This window comes from Chiloscyllium punctatum, chromosome 50 (genome assembly GCF_047496795.1).
Source record: "Chiloscyllium punctatum isolate Juve2018m chromosome 50, sChiPun1.3, whole genome shotgun sequence".
NCBI classification, from domain to species: Eukaryota; Metazoa; Chordata; class Chondrichthyes; order Orectolobiformes; family Hemiscylliidae; genus Chiloscyllium; species Chiloscyllium punctatum.
The window spans coordinates 37,461,435-37,478,567 of record NC_092788.1 but is presented as its reverse complement, the minus strand read 5'-3'; the positions used below and the strand labels follow the sequence as shown (position 1 = coordinate 37,478,567).

General features: G+C 45.8%; 4 non-coding genes across 4 annotated transcripts; all 4 read right to left on the bottom strand.

Annotated features, from left to right (window-relative positions):
• Nucleotides 1-1,050: 1,050 nt before the first annotated feature.
• On the bottom strand, nt 1,051-1,123 carry trnav-aac (transfer RNA valine (anticodon AAC)). Its single transcript has one exon. It is a non-coding gene; the product is annotated as a tRNA-Val (tRNA).
• Nucleotides 1,124-6,555: 5,432 nt separating this feature from the next.
• trnav-aac (transfer RNA valine (anticodon AAC)) lies at nt 6,556-6,628 on the bottom strand. Its single transcript has one exon. It is a non-coding gene; the product is annotated as a tRNA-Val (tRNA).
• A 2,687-nt stretch (nt 6,629-9,315) lies between these two features.
• On the bottom strand, nt 9,316-9,388 carry trnav-aac (transfer RNA valine (anticodon AAC)). Its single transcript has one exon. It is a non-coding gene; the product is annotated as a tRNA-Val (tRNA).
• Nucleotides 9,389-12,074: 2,686 nt separating this feature from the next.
• trnav-aac (transfer RNA valine (anticodon AAC)) lies at nt 12,075-12,147 on the bottom strand. Its single transcript has one exon. It is a non-coding gene; the product is annotated as a tRNA-Val (tRNA).
• Between the last annotated feature and the right edge of the window lie 4,986 nt (nt 12,148-17,133).

The following is a 17,133-nucleotide window of genomic DNA, read 5'->3' as shown; positions in this document are numbered from 1 at the left end:
TGCAATTTGCTGCAGAGATGTTCACTCCTGGACATGAGCCACGTGGATACCAACTGAGTCGGAAACCTGTGCGGGAATCGACGAGAAGCGATTCAATAAATTTTGCTAACTTCCATGGTGCTTATTGGAAATGCAGTTTCTGTTCAAGTCAATCGAAAAGGCAGTTTCTGAACATAGTAACAGAAGTCAAAAGGTAATTACCTCACCCCACCCCCACTCCGGAAGAGGTGCTAACTGCCCTTGAGTGCTTTTTGATCTCGATGTGAAGAGCTCACACGCCTCTGAGTCACCTTCAAGTCTCTGTTTGCGGAGTGAATCACAAAGAAGGACTTTTACCAGAGCTGCAACCGCCTCACTTCCCCACTCGCTCTCCCCTTTTACATTTTCCTGCTCGTCAGTGATTTAAAGAAAACCAAATGGATGCGATGTCATTCTGTAGCCTCTCTGTCGATTCCTCCGTTTCAGTTCCAACATGGCTTAGATCTCGGGGCGCACCTTAATATTAGCGGCGCTATGAAAGCACAAGTTCAAAGGTTCCTCTGAGAGTGTAAATTATTTCATTGCTGTTGCTGATTGAATGAGCCACTAACGTGCGAACTGCCCCAAAATATGATTCAGGAATCTGGTACCAACTCTCGCGCGTTGAATAACGACAGACAGCTTCCAAATGAGGCCTTTCAGAGACGACTTTGGGGTATATTTGACAGACAGACAAGTTCAGGAATCCGTGGTGCGCTGTGACACCAGCGCAGCAGCTTCTTCCCTGCCTTTGAACCGGGCCGCCTGCGCAAGGAATGCAAATGCGGTACTGCTTTTCGTGGAAGGATCAGAACGCGGCAAGGACACTCTCAAACAGAATGGCATATGCATCAGAACCAGGTTGGAGAAAAACTTTATAATGCTTTACACAGTAATTAAATGGAGTTGCCTTACATTTCACTACGAGAGCAGATTCTTTCAAGCAAATTCGAAGGCAGGTTTGCAGATGGGAAAGCAAGCAAGAAAGCTCCGTTCTTGTCCATGTAAAAGGCTGCAGTTGACGAACAAAGCAGTTTCTGCCCAGTTTCGAACTAGGGACCTTTCGCGTGTTAGGCGAACGTGATGACCACTACACTACAGAAACCAGCCGCGGCTGCCGTGAGATTGATGACAATATATAGACAATGATTTCGTCAATGTTTGGACCGGAGGGCGAGGTGGAATAAGCTGGGACGACTTTCCCTGCAGCGGAACGGCTGCGATACGATCTTATGGAAGGGTTGTAAACTGAGTATTTCTGTGTTTTACCCAAATTGGGGTGAGTTGAAAACTCGAGAGCATAGGTTTAAGGTGAGTGGGCTGAAATTGACAAACGACCTGAGGCACATTTCCCACACAGAAGGATGTGCGTGTATGGAATGAGCTCCCAGAGGAAGTGGAGAAGGCTATTACACTCAGAAAATTGCAAAGGTAATCGGATGAGTTTCTGGACAGGATGGGTTTAGAGGGATTGGGGCCAAATGCTGGGGAACGGGACTTGTTTAATTTTGGTTATGTGGTGAGCATGGATGAGATACACCTAAATATCTGTTTCCACGCCGTGTACCCCCATAACGTCTTGTTGCTAACACTGGCTGTAAAGGATTACTTTTTAGCGGAGTTTTCCATCGCAGTCTGTGGCACAATCGTTTAGTCTGTTCGACTGCTCACGGGAAAGGTAGTATTGTGAAACACTGCAGATACGAACAACTTCCTTAATTTTGCCCCGACTGACCATACTCCGTGAAATTTTCCCAGACCTCAATTGAGGAGTTTTGCTGCTCGAACTTACCTCAGAAACCCTGTTAACTCGTAATGTGCTGAGCGAATCGCAAAACAGAAAGCATTTTTCACGGAACACAAACAAAACTGGCATGCCGAATGCATTTTCAGACAGAGAGATGCATGAATGCTAAATGTGTCACAGTCCGAGGGCATGAGTCATAAAGTAATCTCACAACTAAAAACAGGGCAATTCCAAACTGCTCTTTCAAACATACTGCAGCGTTAGTGCACCACCACTTTCCAGACAATGCTGAAAAGAGAGATAGAAAGAACATCATAAGAACGGGCCATAAAAAGTGAATTTCACCTTTCACAGTCTCGATTAGATTACCTTTTCCTTCTGATGACTCCAGGACGGAAATGAAGGAAATGGGAGAAATTCAATAACATATGACACCGAAATTCATTGGAACGATTTTCCCATTGGACAGAAAACCAAATAACGACGAGTCGAGTCACCGCAGGACTTTGTTTCACAACAGCGATGAAATAATAGTCTCCATTCGGTTCCAGTAAAAGCACAAATCGCTTTGGAACAGCAGAGCTGTTTGCGATTTTCCGCGCGGGAGGCGAACGCGATCATGACAGCAGAGACACTTGGACACTTCGGTCAAATAACCATGAGCTGCTAGACATTACTACAATTTCGATTCTTGCTTTGCTAAATGATTTCACACATTGCTCGAAACAGGTCGACTTTCACGTTTACACGGAACACGAAACACACCTGACTACAGGGAAAATGCACAAAGCTGAGCAGGCCGTGTTCCACATCAAACCGTGCAGCATTTATTCAGTCACTGTGTCTGTTTTGCAGAAGAAGGGTCCCAAAGAATGTTCTCCACCCTAAAACCGGAGGTCGCATTACAATCCGAGAACGACACATCACATTGTGAGCATGCTCTGACCTCGGGGCCGGTTCGAGATGCCACTTTCCGTGCCTTTTACTTTAACCGTGCAATTTGCTGCAGAGATGTTCACTCCTGGACATGAGCCACGTGGATACCAACTGAGTCGGAAACCTGTGCGGGAATCGACGAGAAGCGATTCAATAAATTTTGCTAACTTCCATGGTGCTTATTGGAAATGCAGTTTCTGTTCAAGTCAATCGAAAAGGCAGTTTCTGAACATAGTAACAGAAGTCAAAAGGTAATTACCTCACCCCACCCCCACTCCGGAAGAGGTGCTAACTGCCCTTGAGTGCTTTTTGATCTCGATGTGAAGAGCTCACACGCCTCTGAGTCACCTTCAAGTCTCTGTTTGCGGAGTGAATCACAAAGAAGGACTTTTACCAGAGCTGCAACCGCCTCACTTCCCCACTCGCTCTCCCCTTTTACATTTTCCTGCTCGTCAGTGATTTAAAGAAAACCAAATGGATGCGATGTCATTCTGTAGCCTCTCTGTCGATTCCTCCGTTTCAGTTCCAACATGGCTTAGATCTCGGGGCGCACCTTAATATTAGCGGCGCTATGAAAGCACAAGTTCAAAGGTTCCTCTGAGAGTGTAAATTATTTCATTGCTGTTGCTGATTGAATGAGCCACTAACGTGCGAACTGCCCCAAAATATGATTCAGGAATCTGGTACCAACTCTCGCGCGTTGAATAACGACAGACAGCTTCCAAATGAGGCCTTTCAGAGACGACTTTGGGGTACATTTGACAGACAGACAAGTTCAGGAATCCGTGGTGCGCTGTGACACCAGCGCAGCAGCTTCTTCCCTGCCTTTGAACCGGGCCGCCTGCGCAAGGAATGCAAATGCGGTACTGCTTTTCGTGGAAGGATCAGAACGCGGCAAGGACACTCTCAAACAGAATGGCATATGCATCAGAACCAGGTTGGAGAAAAACTTTATAATGCTTTACACAGTAATTAAATGGAGTTGCCTTACATTTCACGACGAGAGCAGATTCTTTCAAGCAAATTCGAAGGCAGGTTTGCAGATGGGAAAGCAAGCAAGAAAGCTCCGTTCTTGTCCATGTAAAAGGCTGCAGTTGACGAGCAAAGCAGTTTCTGCACAGTATCGAACTAGGGACCTTTCGCGTGTTAGGCGAACGCGATGACCACTACACTACAGAAACCAGCCGCGGCCGCCGTGAGATTGATGACAATATATAGACAATGATTTCGTCAATGTTTGGACCGTAGGGCGAGGTGGAATAAGCTGGGACGACTTTCCCTGCAGCGGAACGGCTGTGATATGATCTTATGGAAGGGTTGTAAACTGAGTATTTCTGTGTTTTACCCAAATTGGGGTGAGTTGAAAACTCGAGAGCATAGGTTTAAGGTGAGTGGGCTGAAATTGACAAACGACCTGAGGCACATTTCCCACACAGAAGGTTGTGCGTGTATGGAATGAGCTCCCAGAGGAAGTGGAGAAGGCTATTACACTCAGAAAATTGCAAAGGTAATCGGATGAGTTTCTGGACAGGATGGGTTTAGAGGGATTGGGGCCAAATGCTGGGGAACGGGACTTGTTTAATTTTGGTTATGTGGTGAGCATGGATGAGATACACCTAAATATCTGTTTCCACGCCGTGTACCCCCATAACGTCTTGTTGCTAACACTGGCTGTAAAGGATTACTTTTTAGCGGAGTTTTCCATCGCAGTCTGTGGCACAATCGTTTAGTCTGTTCGACTGCTCACGGGAAAGGTAGTATTGTGAAACACTGCAGATACGAACAACTTCCTTAATTTTGCCCCGACTGACCATACTCCGTGAAATTTTCCCAGACCTCAATTGAGGAGTTTTGCTGCTCGAAGTTACCTCAGAAACCCTGTTAACTCGTAATGTGCTGAGCGAAGCGCAAAACAGAAAGCATTTTTCACGGAACACAAACAAAACTGGCATGCCGAATGCATTTTCAGACAGAGAGATGCATGAATGCTAAATGTGTCACAGTCCGAGGGCATGAGTCATAAAGTAATCTCACAACTAAAAACAGGGCAATTCCAAACTACTCTTTCAAACATACTGCAGCGTTAGTGCACCACCACTTTCCAGACAATGCTGAAAAGAGAGATAGAAAGAACATCATAAGAACGGGCCATAAAAAGTGAATTTCACCATTCACAGTCTCGATTAGATTACCTTTTCCTTCTGATGACTCCAGGACGGAAATGAAGGAAATGGGAGAAATTCAATAACATATGACACCGAAATTCATTGGAACGATTTTCCCATTGGACAGAAAACCAAATAACGACGAGTCGAGTCACCGCAGGACTTTGTTTCACAACAGCGATGAAATAATAGTCTCCATTCGGTTCCAGTAAAAGCACAAATCGCTTTGGAACAGCAGAGCTGTTTGCGATTTTCCGCGCGGGAGGCGAACGCGATCATGACAGCAGAGACACTTGGACACTTCGGTCAAATAACCATGAGCTGCTAGACATTACTACAATTTCGATTCTTGCTTTGCTAAATGATTTCACACATTGCTCGAAACAGGACGACTCTCACGTTTACACGGAACACGAAACACACCTGACTACAGGGAAAATGCACAAAGCTGAGCAGGCCGTGTTCCACATCAAACCGTGCAGCATTTATTCAGTCACTGTGTCTGTTTTGCAGAAGAAGGGTCCCAAAGAATGTTCTCCACCCTAAAACCGGAGGTCGCATTACAATCCGAGAACGACAGATCACTCTGACCTCGGGGCCGGTTCGAGATGCCACTTTCCGTGCCTTTTACTTTAACCGTGCAATTTGCTGCAGAGATGTTCACTCCTGGACATGAGCCACGTGGATACCAACTGAGTCGGAAACCTGTGCGGGAATCGACGAGAAGCGATTCAATAAATTTTGCTAACTTCCATGGTGCTTATTGGAAATGCAGTTTCTGTTCAAGTCAATCGAAAAGGCAGTTTCTGAACATAGTAACAGAAGTCAAAAGGTAATTACCTCACCCCACCCCCACTCCGGAAGAGGTGCTAACGGCCCTTGAGTGCTTTTTGATCTCGATGTGAAGAGCTCACACGCCTCTGAGTCACCTTCAAGTCTCTGTTTGCGGAGTGAATCACAAAGAAGGACTTTTACCAGAGCTGCAACCGCCTCACTTCCCCACTCGCTCTCCCCTTTTACATTTTCCTGCTCGTCAGTGATTTAAAGAAAACCAAATGGATGCGATGTCATTCTGTAGCCTCTCTGTCGATTCCTCCGTTTCAGTTCCAACATGGCTTAGATCTCGGGGCGCACCTTAATATTAGCGGCGCTATGAAAGCACAAGTTCAAAGGTTCCTCTGAGAGTGTAAATTATTTCATTGCTGTTGCTGATTGAATGAGCCACTAACGTGCGAACTGCCCCAAAATATGATTCAGGAATCTGGTACCAACTCTCGCGCGTTGAATAACGACAGACAGCTTCCAAATGAGGCCTTTCAGAGACGACTTTGGGGTACATTTGACAGACAGACAAGTTCAGGAATCCGTGGTGCGCTGTGACACCAGCGCAGCAGCTTCTTCCCTGCCTTTGAACCGGGCCGCCTGCGCAAGGAATGCAAATGCGGTACTGCTTTTCGTGGAAGGATCAGAACGCGGCAAGGACACTCTCAAACAGAATGGCATATGCATCAGAACCAGGTTGGAGAAAAACTTTATAATGCTTTACACAGTAATTAAATGGAGTTGCCTTACATTTCACTACGAGAGCAGATTCTTTCAAGCAAATTCGAAGGCAGGTTTGCAGATGGGAAAGCAAGCAAGAAAGCTCCGTTCTTGTCCATGTAAAAGGCTGCAGTTGACGAACAAAGCAGTTTCTGCCCAGTTTCGAACTAGGGACCTTTCGCGTGTTAGGCGAACGTGATGACCACTACACTACAGAAACCAGCCGCGGTCGCCGTCAAATTGATGACAATATATAGACAATGATTTCGTCAATGTTTGGAACGGAGGGCGAGGTGGAATAAGCTGGGACGACTTTCCCTGCAGCGGAACGGCTGCGATACGATCTTATGGAAGGGTTGTAAACTGAGTATTTCTGTGTTTTACCCAAATTGGGGTGAGTTGAAAACTCGAGAGCATTGGTTTAAGGTGAGTGGGCTGAAATTGACAAACGACCTGAGGCACATTTCCCACACAGAAGGTTGTGCGTGTATGGAATGAGCTCCCAGAGGAAGTGGAGAAGGCTATTACACTCAGAAAATTGCAAAGGTAATCGGATGAGTTTCTGGACAGGATGGGTTTAGAGGGATTGGGGCCAAATGCTGGGGAACGGGACTTGTTTAATTTTGGTTATGTGGTGAGCATGGATGAGATACACCTAAATATCTGTTTCCACGCCGTGTACCCCCATAACGTCGTGTTGCTAACACTGGCTGTAAAGGATTACTTTTTAGAGGAGTTTTCCATCGCAGTCTGTGGCACAATCGTTTAGTCTGTTCGACTGCTCACGGGAAAGGTAGTATTGTGAAACACTGCAGATACGAACAACTTCCTTAATTTTGCCCCGACTGACCATACTCCGTGAAATTTTCCCAGACCTCAATTGAGGAGTTTTGCTGCTCGAAGTTACCTCAGAAACCCCGTTAACTCGTAATGTGCTGAGCGAATCGCAAAACAGAAAGCATTTTTCACGGAACACAAACAAAACTGGCATGCCGAATGCATTTTCAGACAGAGAGATGCATGAATGCTAAATGTGTCACAGTCCGAGGGCATGAGTCATAAAGTAATCTCACAACTAACAACAGGGCAATTCCAAACTACTCTTTCAAACATACTGCAGCGTTAGTGCACCACCACTTTCCAGACAATGCTGAAAAGAGAGATAGAAAGAACATCATAAGAACGGGCCATAAAAAGTGAATTTCACCAATCACAGTCTCGATTAGATTACCTTTTCCTTCTGATGTCTCCAGGACGGAAATGAAGGAAATGGGAGAAATTCAATAACATATGACACCGAAATTCATTGGAACGATTTTCCCATTGGACAGAAAACCAAATAACGACGAGTCGAGTCACCGCAGGACTTTGTTTCACAACAGCGATGAAATAATAGTCTCCATTCGGTTCCAGTAAAAGCACAAATCGCTTTGGAACAGCAGAGCTGTTTGCGATTTTCCGCGCGGGAGGCGAACGCGATCATGACAGCAGAGACACTTGGACACTTCGGTCAAATAACCATGAGCTGCTAGACATTACTACAATTTCGATTCTTGCTTTGCTAAATGATTTCACACATTGCTCGAAACAGGACGACTTTCACGTTTACACGGAACACGAAACACACCTGACTACAGGGAAAATGCACAAAGCTGAGCAGGCCGTGTTCCACATCAAACCGTGCAGCATTTATTCAGTCACTGTGTCTGTTTTGCAGAAGAAGGGTCCCAAAGAATGTTCTCCACCCTAAAACCGGAGGTCGCATTACAATCCGAGAACGACAGATCACATTGTGAGCATGCTCTGACCTCGGGGCCGGTTCGAGATGCCACTTTCCGTGCCTTTTACTTTAACCGTGCAATTTGCTGCAGAGATGTTCACTCCTGGACATGAGCCACGTGGATACCAACTGAGTCGGAAACCTGTGCGGGAATCGACGAGAAGCGATTCAATAAATTTTGCTAACTTCCATGGTGCTTATTGGAAATGCAGTTTCTGTTCAAGTCAATCGAAAAGGCAGTTTCTGAACATAGTAACAGAAGTCAAAAGGTAATTACCTCACCCCACCCCCACTCCGGAAGAGGTGCTAACTGCCCTTGAGTGCTTTTTGATCTCGATGTGAAGAGCTCACACGCCTCTGAGTCACCTTCAAGTCTCTGTTTGCGGAGTGAATCACAAAGAAGGACTTTTACCAGAGCTGCAACCGCCTCACTTCCCCACTCGCTCTCCCCTTTTACATTTTCCTGCTCGTCAGTGATTTAAAGAAAACCAAATGGATGCGATGTCATTCTGTAGCCTCTCTGTCGATTCCTCCGTTTCAGTTCCAACATGGCTTAGATCTCGGGGCGCACCTTAATATTAGCGGCGCTATGAAAGCACAAGTTCAAAGGTTCCTCTGAGAGTGTAAATTATTTCATTGCTGTTGCTGATTGAATGAGCCACTAACGTGCGAACTGCCCCAAAATATGATTCAGGAATCTGGTACCAACTCTCGCGCGTTGAATAACGACAGACAGCTTCCAAATGAGGCCTTTCAGAGACGACTTTGGGGTACATTTGACAGACAGACAAGTTCAGGAATCCGTGGTGCGCTGTGACACCAGCGCAGCAGCTTCTTCCCTGCCTTTGAACCGGGCCGCCTGCGCAAGGAATGCAAATGCGGTACTGCTTTTCGTGGAAGGATCAGAACGCGGCAAGGACACTCTCAAACAGAATGGCATATGCATCAGAACCAGGTTGGAGAAAAACTTTATAATGCTTTACACAGTAATTAAATGGAGTTGCCTTACATTTCACTACGAGAGCAGATTCTTTCAAGCAAATTCGAAGGCAGGTTTGCAGATGGGAAAGCAAGCAAGAAAGCTCCGTTCTTGTCCATGTAAAAAGGCTGCAGTTGACGAGCAAAGCAGTTTCTGCCCAGTTTCGAACTAGGGACCTTTCGCGTGTTAGGCGAACGTGATGACCACTACACTACAGAAACCAGCCGCGGCGGCCGTGGGATTGATGACAATATATAGACAATGATTTCGTCAATGTTTGGAACGGAGGGCGAGGTGGAATAAGCTGGGACGACTTTCCCTGCAGCGGAACGGCTGCGATACGATCTTATGGAAGGGTTGTAAACTGAGTATTTCTGTGTTTTACCCAAATTGGGGTGAGTTGAAAACTCGAGAGCATAGGTTTAAGGTGAGTGGGCTGAAATTGACAAACGACCTGAGGCACATTTCCCACACAGAAGGTTGTGCGTGTATGGAATGAGCTCCCAGAGGAAGTGGAGAAGGCTATTACACTCAGAAAATTGCAAAGGTAATCGGATGAGTTTCTGGACAGGATGGGTTTAGAGGGATTGGGGCCAAATGCTGGGGAACGGGACTTGTTTAATTTTGGTTATGTGGTGAGCATGGATGAGATACACCTAAATATCTGTTTCCACGCCGTGTACCCCCATAACGTCGTGTTGCTAACACTGGCTGTAAAGGATTACTTTTTAGCGGAGTTTTCCATCGCAGTCTGTGGCACAATCGTTTAGTCTGTTCGACTGCTCACGGGAAAGGTAGTATTGTGAAACACTGCAGATACGAACAACTTCCTTAATTTTGCCCCGACTGACCATACTCCGTGAAATTTTCCCAGACCTCAATTGAGGAGTTTTGCTGCTCGAAGTTACCTCAGAAACCCCGTTAACTCGTAATGTGCTGAGCGAATCGCAAAACAGAAAGCATTTTTCACGGAACACAAACAAAACTGGCATGCCGAATGCATTTTCAGACAGAGAGATGCATGAATGCTAAATGTGTCACAGTCCGAGGGCATGAGTCATAAAGTAATCTCACAACTAACAACAGGGCAATTCCAAACTACTCTTTCAAACATACTGCAGCGTTAGTGCACCACCACTTTCCAGACAATGCTGAAAAGAGAGATAGAAAGAACATCATAAGAACGGGCCATAAAAAGTGAATTTCACCAATCACAGTCTCGATTAGATTACCTTTTCCTTCTGATGTCTCCAGGACGGAAATGAAGGAAATGGGAGAAATTCAATAACATATGACACCGAAATTCATTGGAACGATTTTCCCATTGGACAGAAAACCAAATAACGACGAGTCGAGTCACCGCAGGACTTTGTTTCACAACAGCGATGAAATAATAGTCTCCATTCGGTTCCAGTAAAAGCACAAATCGCTTTGGAACAGCAGAGCTGTTTGCGATTTTCCGCGCGGGAGGCGAACGCGATCATGACAGCAGAGACACTTGGACACTTCGGTCAAATAACCATGAGCTGCTAGACATTACTACAATTTCGATTCTTGCTTTGCTAAATGATTTCACACATTGCTCGAAACAGGACGACTTTCACGTTTACACGGAACACGAAACACACCTGACTACAGGGAAAAAGCACAAAGCTGAGCAGGCCGTGTTCCACATCAAACCGTGCAGCATTTATTCAGTCACTGTGTCTGTTTTGCAGAAGAAGGGTCCCAAAGAATGTTCTCCACCCTAAAACCGGAGGTCGCATTACAATCCGAGAACGACAGATCACATTGTGAGCATGCTCTGACCTCGGGGCCGGTTCGAGATGCCACTTTCCGTGCCTTTTACTTTAACCGTGCAATTTGCTGCAGAGATGTTCACTCCTGGACATGAGCCACGTGGATACCAACTGAGTCGGAAACCTGTGCGGGAATCGACGAGAAGCGATTCAATAAATTTTGCTAACTTCCATGGTGCTTATTGGAAATGCAGTTTCTGTTCAAGTCAATCGAAAAGGCAGTTTCTGAACATAGTAACAGAAGTCAAAAGGTAATTACCTCACCCCACCCCCACTCCGGAAGAGGTGCTAACTGCCCTTGAGTGCTTTTTGATCTCGATGTGAAGAGCTCACACGCCTCTGAGTCACCTTCAAGTCTCTGTTTGCGGAGTGAATCACAAAGAAGGACTTTTACCAGAGCTGCAACCGCCTCACTTCCCCACTCGCTCTCCCCTTTTACATTTTCCTGCTCGTCAGTGATTTAAAGAAAACCAAATGGATGCGATGTCATTCTGTAGCCTCTCTGTCGATTCCTCCGTTTCAGTTCCAACATGGCTTAGATCTCGGGGCGCACCTTAATATTAGCGGCGCTATGAAAGCACAAGTTCAAAGGTTCCTCTGAGAGTGTAAATTATTTCATTGCTGTTGCTGATTGAATGAGCCACTAACGTGCGAACTGCCCCAAAATATGATTCAGGAATCTGGTACCAACTCTCGCGCGTTGAATAACGACAGACAGCTTCCAAATGAGGCCTTTCAGAGACGACTTTGGGGTACATTTGACAGACAGACAAGTTCAGGAATCCGTGGTGCGCTGTGACACCAGCGCAGCAGCTTCTTCCCTGCCTTTGAACCGGGCCGCCTGCGCAAGGAATGCAAATGCGGTACTGCTTTTCGTGGAAGGATCAGAACGCGGCAAGGACACTCTCAAACAGAATGGCATATGCATCAGAACCAGGTTGCAGAAAAACTTTATAATGCTTTACACAGTAATTAAATGGAGTTGCCTTACATTTCACGACGAGAGCAGATTCTTTCAAGCAAATTCGAAGGCAGGTTTGCAGATGGGAAAGCAAGCAAGAAAGCTCCGTTCTTGTCCATGTAAAAGGCTGCAGTTGACGAACAAAGCAGTTTCTGCCCAGTTTCGAACTAGGGACCTTTCGCGTGTTAGGCGAACGTGATGACCACTACACTACAGAAACCAGCCGCGGCCGCCGTGAGATTGATGACAATATATAGACAATGATTTCGTCAATGTTTGGACCGAAGGGCGAGGTGGAATAAGCTGGGACGACTTTCCCTGCAGCGGAACGGCTGCGATACGATCTTATGGAAGGGTTGCAAACTGAGTATTTCTGTGTTTTACCCAAATTGGGGTGAGTTGAAAACTCGAGAGCATAGGTTTAAGGTGAGTGGGCTGAAATTGACAAACGACCTGAGGCACATTTCCCACACAGAAGGTTGTGCGTGTATGGAATGAGCTCCCAGAGGAAGTGGAGAAGGCTATTACACTCAGAAAATTGCAAAGGTAATCGGATGAGTTTCTGGACAGGATGGGTTTAGAGGGATTGGGGCCAAATGCTGGGGAACGGGACTTGTTTAATTTTGGTTATGTGGTGAGCATGGATGAGATACACCTAAATATCTGTTTCCACGCCGTGTACACCCATAACGTCTTGTTGCTAACACTGGCTGTAAAGGATTACTTTTTAGCGGAGTTTTCCATCGCAGTCTGTGGCACAATCGTTTAGTCTGTTCGACTGCTCACGGGAAAGGTAGTATTGTGAAACACTGCAGATACGAACAACTTCCTTAATTTTGCCCCGACTGACCATACTCCGTGAAATTTTCCCAGACCTCAATTGAGGAGTTTTGCTGCTCGAAGTTACCTCAGAAACCCTGTTAACTCGTAATGTGCTGAGCGAAGCGCAAAACAGAAAGCATTTTTCACGGAACACAAACAAAACTGGCATGCCGAATGCATTTTCAGACAGAGAGATGCATGAATGCTAAATGTGTCACAGTCCGAGGGCATGAGTCATAAAGTAATCTCACAACTAAAAACAGGGCAATTCCAAACTACTCTTTCAAACATACTGCAGCGTTAGTGCACCACCACTTTCCAGACAATGCTGAAAAGAGAGATAGAAAGAACATCATAAGAACGGGCCATAAAAAGTGAATTTCACCATTCACAGTCTCGATTAGATTACCTTTTCCTTCTGATGACTCCAGGACGGAAATGAAGGAAATGGGAGAAATTCAATAACATATGACACCGAAATTCATTGGAACGATTTTCCCATTGGACAGAAAACCAAATAACGACGAGTCGAGTCACCGCAGGACTTTGTTTCACAACAGCGATGAAATAATAGTCTCCATTCGGTTCCAGTAAAAGCACAAATCGCTTTGGAACAGCAGAGCTGTTTGCGATTTTCCGCGCGGGAGGCGAACGCGATCATGACAGCAGAGACACTTGGACACTTCGGTCAAATAACCATGAGCTGCTAGACATTACTACAATTTCGATTCTTGCTTTGCTAAATGATTTCACACATTGCTCGAAACAGGACGACTTTCACGTTTACACGGAACACGAAACACACCTGACTACAGGGAAAATGCACAAAGCTGAGCAGGCCGTGTTCCACATCAAACCGTGCATCATTTATTCAGTCACTGTGTCTGTTTTGCAGAAGAAGGGTCCCAAAGAATGTTCTCCACCCTAAAACCGGAGGTCGCATTACAATCCGAGAACGACAGATCACATTGTGAGCATGCTCTGACCTCGGGGCCGGTTCGAGATGCCACTTTCCGTGCCTTTTACTTTAACCGTGCAATTTGCTGCAGAGATGTTCACTCCTGGACATGAGCCACGTGGATACCAACTGAGTCGGAAACCTGTGCGGGAATCGACGAGAAGCGATTCAATAAATTTTGCTAACTTCCATGGTGCTTATTGGAAATGCAGTTTCTGTTCAAGTCAATCGAAAAGGCAGTTTCTGAACATAGTAACAGAAGTCAAAAGGTAATTACCTCACCCCACCCCCACTCCGGAAGAGGTGCTAACTGCCCTTGAGTGCTTTTTGATCTCGATGTGAAGAGCTCACACGCCTCTGAGTCACCTTCAAGTCTCTGTTTGCGGAGTGAATCACAAAGAAGGACTTTTACCAGAGCTGCAACCGCCTCACTTCCCCACTCGCTCTCCCCTTTTACATTTTCCTGCTCGTCAGTGATTTAAAGAAAACCAAATGGATGCGATGTCATTCTGTAGCCTCTCTGTCGATTCCTCCGTTTCAGTTCCAACATGGCTTAGATCTCGGGGCGTACCTTAATATTAGCGGCGCTATGAAAGCACAAGTTCAAAGGTTCCTCTGAGAGTGTAAATTATTTCATTGCTGTTGCTGATTGAATGAGCCACTAACGTGCGAACTGCCCCAAAATATGATTCAGGAATCTGGTACCAACTCTCGCGCGTTGAATAACGACAGACAGCTTCCAAATGAGGCCTTTCAGAGACGACTTTGGGGTACATTTGACAGACAGACAAGTTCAGGAATCCGTGGTGCGCTGTGACACCAGCGCAGCAGCTTCTTCCCTGCCTTTGAACCGGGCCGCCTGCGCAAGGAATGCAAATGCGGTACTGCTTTTCGTGGAAGGATCAGAACGCGGCAAGGACACTCTCAAACAGAATGGCATATGCATCAGAACCAGGTTGGAGAAAAACTTTATAATGCTTTACACAGTAATTAAATGGAGTTGCCTTACATTTCACTACGAGAGCAGATTCTTTCAAGCAAATTCGAAGGCAGGTTTGCAGATGGGAAAGCAAGCAAGAAAGCTCCGTTCTTGTCCATGTAAAAGGCTGCAGTTGACGAACAAAGCAGTTTCTGCCCAGTTTCGAACTAGGGACCTTTCGCGTGTTAGGCGAACGTGATGACCATTACGCTACAGAAACCAGCCGCGGCCGCCGTGAGATTGATGACAATATATAGACAATGATTTCGTCAATGTTTGGACCGTAGGGCGAGGTGGAATAAGCTGGGACGACTTTACCTGCAGCGAAACGGCTGCGATATGATCTTATGGAAGGGTTGTAAACTGAGTATTTCTGTGTTTTACCCAAATTGGGGTGAGTTGAAAACTCGAGAGCATAGGTTTAAGGTGAGTGGGCTGAAATTGACAAACGACCTGAGGCACATTTCCCACACAGAAGGTTGTGCGTGTATGGAATGAGCTCCCAGAGGAAGTGGAGAAGGCTATTACACTCAGAAAATTGCAAAGGTAATCGGATGAGTTTCTGGACAGGATGGGTTTAGAGGGATTGGGGCCAAATGCTGGGGAACGGGACTTGTTTAATTTTGGTTATGTGGTGAGCATGGATGAGATACACCTAAATATCTGTTTCCACGCCGTGTACCCCCATAACGTCTTGTTGCTAACACTGGCTGTAAAGGATTACTTTTTAGCGGAGTTTTCCATCGCAGTCTGTGGCACAATCGTTTAGTCTGTTCGACTGCTCACGGGAAAGGTAGTATTGTGAAACACTGCAGATACGAACAACTTCCTTAATTTTGCCCCGACTGACCATACTCCGTGAAATTTTCCCAGACCTCAATTGAGGAGTTTTGCTGCTCGAACTTACCTCAGAAACCCTGTTAACTCGTAATGTGCTGAGCGAATCGCAAAACAGAAAGCATTTTTCACGGAACACAAACAAAACTGGCATGCCGAATGCATTTTCAGACAGAGAGATGCATGAATGCTAAATGTGTCACAGTCCGAGGGCATGAGTCATAAAGTAATCTCACAACTAAAAACAGGGCAATTCCAAACTACTCTTTCAAACATACTGCAGCGTTAGTGCACCACCACTTTCCAGACAATGCTGAAAAGAGAGATAGAAAGAACATCATAAGAACGGGCCATAAAAAGTGAATTTCACCTTTCACAGTCTCGATTAGATTACCTTTTCCTTCTGATGACTCCAGGACGGAAATGAAGGAAATGGGAGAAATTCAATAACATATGACACCGAAATTCATTGGAACGATTTTCCCATTGGACAGAAAACCAAATAACGACGAGTCGAGTCACCGCAGGACTTTGTTTCACAACAGCGATGAAATAATAGTCTCCATTCGGTTCCAGTAAAAGCACAAATCGCTTTGGAACAGCAGAGCTGTTTGCGATTTTCCGCGCGGGAGGCGAACGCGATCATGACAGCAGAGACACTTGGACACTTCGGTCAAATAACCATGAGCTGCTAGACATTACTACAATTTCGATTCTTGCTTTGCTAAATGATTTCACACATTGCTCGAAACAGGTCGACTTTCACGTTTACACGGAACACGAAACACACCTGACTACAGGGAAAATGCACAAAGCTGAGCAGGCCGTGTTCCACATCAAACCGTGCAGCATTTATTCAGTCACTGTGTCTGTTTTGCAGAAGAAGGGTCCCAAAGAATGTTCTCCACCCTAAAACCGGAGGTCGCATTACAATCCGAGAACGACACATCACATTGTGAGCATGCTCTGACCTCGGGGCCGGTTCGAGATGCCACTTTCCGTGCCTTTTACTTTAACCGTGCAATTTGCTGCAGAGATGTTCACTCCTGGACATGAGCCACGTGGATACCAACTGAGTCGGAAACCTGTGCGGGAATCGACGAGAAGCGATTCAATAAATTTTGCTAACTTCCATGGTGCTTATTGGAAATGCAGTTTCTGTTCAAGTCAATCGAAAAGGCAGTTTCTGAACATAGTAACAGAAGTCAAAAGGTAATTACCTCACCCCACCCCCACTCCGGAAGAGGTGCTAACTGCCCTTGAGTGCTTTTTGATCTCGATGTGAAGAGCTCACACGCCTCTGAGTCACCTTCAAGTCTCTGTTTGCGGAGTGAATCACAAAGAAGGACTTTTACCAGAGCTGCAACCGCCTCACTTCCCCACTCGCTCTCCCCTTTTACATTTTCCTGCTCGTCAGTGATTTAAAGAAAACCAAATGGATGCGATGTCATTCTGTAGCCTCTCTGTCGATTCCTCCGTTTCAGTTCCAACATGGCTTAGATCTCGGGGCGCACCTTAATATTAGCGGCGCTATGAAAGCACAAGTTCAAAGGTTCCTCTGAGAGTGTAAATTATTTCATTGCTGTTGCTGATTGAATGAGCCACTAACG